Here is a 3,149-nt window from a genome sequence, read left to right on the forward strand (position 1 = left end):
GCAGTGGCCGGCGCTGGACGCGGGCGGAGGAGGCGGGGAAGATGGACCCGGCGCCCGCGCTGGGCTGCAGCCTCAAGGATGTGAAGCGGAGCTCCGCCGCCGTGCCTCTGGTCCTGCTGGGCAGCTCCTACCGGCTGCCGCAGATCTCGCGGCTGGACAGCGGGGAATGCGTGGAAGGGCTGCGGGAAAATGGCTACCTTCTGATCCATTCCTGCCGTCAGTGAACCACCATTACTGCCCATAGCCTGGAGAAAGGCCACTGTCATCGGGCCAAAGATAGAGATTCCGACAATTCAAGCTGCTGGAACAAGACCGAGATATAAAGGAGCCAGTGCAGTATTTCAACAGCGTGGAGGAGGTGACGAAAGCGTTTCCTGAGCGCGTGTAGGACATGAAGGAAATAGCATTCAACGTGAAGGTTGCGTCAGGTGAATGCAATGAAGATACAGAGGTTTACATCACCCTGTGTACTGGGGATGAGCTCACCCTGATGGGACAGGCAGAAATTCTTTATGCAAAGACCTTCAAGGAGAAGTCACGACTCAACACCACCTTCAAAAAGATTGGGAAACTCAACTCCATCAGCAAGCTGGGGAAAGGCAAGATGCCATGCTTCGTTTGCATGAATCACCGGACCAATGAAAGCATCAGCCTTCCCTTCCAGTGCAAGGGCAGATTTAGCACCCGAAGCCCCCCGGAACTTCAGATGCAGGAGGGCGAGCACACCATCCGCAACATCGTGGAGAAAACCAGGCTCCCTGTAAATGTGACAGTGCCCAGTCTCCCACCCAGAAACCCCTAAGACCTCCATTTCATTAGAGAGGGGCACCCCTACAAGTTGGTGAACATCCAGACTAAGATGGTGGTGGTTTGCTGTGTGCTGCGGAACAACAAGATCCTCCCCAGGCACTTCCCTTTGCACCTAACCGTCCCCAAGTTCAGCCTTCCAGAACACCTGGTGAAGTAGACTGATGGCCCGAAAACCCTGGTCCATCACTGGCTTGTTATCTGCCAAGAGCAGTTTGACATTGACGAGTATTCACCGGCTGTCCATGACATGAAAACGGACTAAAATGATGACTGTAAGAGCCCCAAGAAGGGCCGATGCTCTGGCCACAATCACGTACCCAATTCCCTCAGCTATGCCCGCGATGAGCTGACCCAGTCTTTCCACCGTTTCTCAGTCTGTGTGTACTGCAATAATCTCCATGGCAACAGCGAAGTGAATCTCCAGGGCTGCAGAGACCTGGCGGGAGAGTGGGCCCTTTTCCTCATGACATCCTTCCCTATCAGGACTCCGGTGACAGTGGGAGCGACTACCTTTTCCCAGAAGCTAATGAAGAATCAGGCATCCCAGGGAAGTCCCATACGAGGAACTGTGGCTGGAGGAGGGCAAGTCCAGCCCTCAGCCTCTCACTCGCTTGCTGAGTGAGAAGAGCAGGTGTGAGCCATTGAGAGGCTCCATCCGATCCAATTGTACAACTTCTCCTCTTCCTGTCCCTGGGAATCTGGGAGCCACAATGAAGTCCTCAGACATTGCCCTACCTCCACCTCCAGTGCCTCCCAAATCTGAAGCGGTCAGGGAAGAATGCCGGCTCCTAACTCCCCACCTGTTCCACCCCTAAGCGCGAAGCCTTTGTCCACAGTCCCTCCCCTCGCACAGTCAAGCCAGAGCGGCCCCAGACCCGCTCTCTCAGACCCACCTTGTCCTATTAGTCTTCAGGGCTGTACAACATTGTTACCAAAAGTGACCCAAGTCCTCCTGATAGCGCTCCTGTTTCCTGCTACCCCTGCAGCCAAGTGAAAAGTGACTCTGCGGACCCCAAGTCCCCATTCGGAAGTCCTTCTGCCAAGTGCTGTCCGCCAGGTTCTCCTGGCCCAACTATTATTCTGGGGCATCGGAGAGCCAGACCAGGAGTGACTTTCTGCTGGATCCAAGCAGGAGCTACAGCTACCCCGACAGAAGACCCCCGGGACGCCAAAGAGAGACTGCCCCCGCCCCTTTTGATTTTGCTGGCTGCGAGCTCCTGGGCAGCCCACCTGGCACCTGCACTGCCGAGTTCAGCAGCAGCGAGTCCACTTGCCCCAAGTTGGCCAGCTACTCTATGGAGAGCTCCGAGGACAGTGTGCTTGCAGCTGGCATGACCAAGCAGAGTGTCTCCTGCCCTGCCTTATCCCCCAGGGCCCCAAAGCCAGTGGAACAGAAAATCACCCCTGAAACATCTCCTTTGCCCCTGAAAATCGATGGTGCTGAGGAGGACCCCACGTCAGGGTCACTGGACCTCTCCGAGGTCAAAAAGGGCATGCAGGGCATCCCTGCCTCCCACTCGTTTTCATCTCTGCTCCACCTCCAGTCGGCCCCCAGGTCCTGTGGTGATGGGTCCCCTTGGCAGCCACCCTCTGACCTGTCAGGACTCTCTGTAGAAGAGGTGCCTAGTCTTCGGTCCATTGGTTTGTCTGAAGACATAATAGCATTCTTTGTCACTGTAAAGATTGATGGGAATTTGCATGTTCAATTAACAGAAGAGATCCTCTCAGAGGATTCAAATTAAGCAAACTACAAGTGAAGAAAATAATGCAATTTATTAATGGCTGGAGGCCCAAAATATAGCCAAACAGCCCCAACCAACATGAGACAGAACCGAACCATGTGCTAGAGGGGTGGGCTGGGACACACATTTGTGTTTTTGCACTAAAACAAAACAAACTTCTGTAAATAGGATAAGAGAAATACTACTATGCAGATTCCGTTTTTGAATGGTGAACAGGCTATTTTGTACATCAATAAAGATGCTGTACAGAACACTTAGAGGTGTGCCTTGTACGTCACTCAACATTCAACAGCTGCTAAAAGAGCTAAAGGGGATAAGAGAAATATTACTATGCAGATTCCGTTTTTGAATGGTGAACAGGCTATTTTGTACATCAATAAAGATGTTGTACAGAACATTTAGAGGTGTGCCTTGTACGTCACTCAACATTCAACAGAAGCTAAAAGAACTAAAGGCAAATTCGGAGACCCCCTTCTTACCCCAGTAGGTTTTCAAGAAGGTGTGGTATTTATTACAAAATAGCCAAAGCTGAAAGACATGAGGCTCTTTTAAAACACAACACTTCTAAGCAGTTTCCTTCCTCAGAGGATAGACTTT

At 52.1% G+C, this 3,149-nt stretch overlaps 1 pseudogene; it reads left to right on the forward strand.

Annotated features, from left to right (window-relative positions):
- The first annotated feature begins 26 nt into the window (after positions 1 to 26).
- LOC103738042 lies at positions 27 to 2,611 on the forward strand (annotated as a pseudogene).
- Positions 2,612 to 3,149: the final 538 nt, after the last annotated feature.

The sequence above is a fragment of the Nannospalax galili genome, unplaced genomic scaffold, assembly GCF_000622305.1.
Source record: "Nannospalax galili isolate Female #2095 unplaced genomic scaffold, S.galili_v1.0 scaffold498, whole genome shotgun sequence".
In the NCBI taxonomy this organism is placed as follows: Eukaryota; Metazoa; Chordata; class Mammalia; order Rodentia; family Spalacidae; genus Nannospalax; species Nannospalax galili.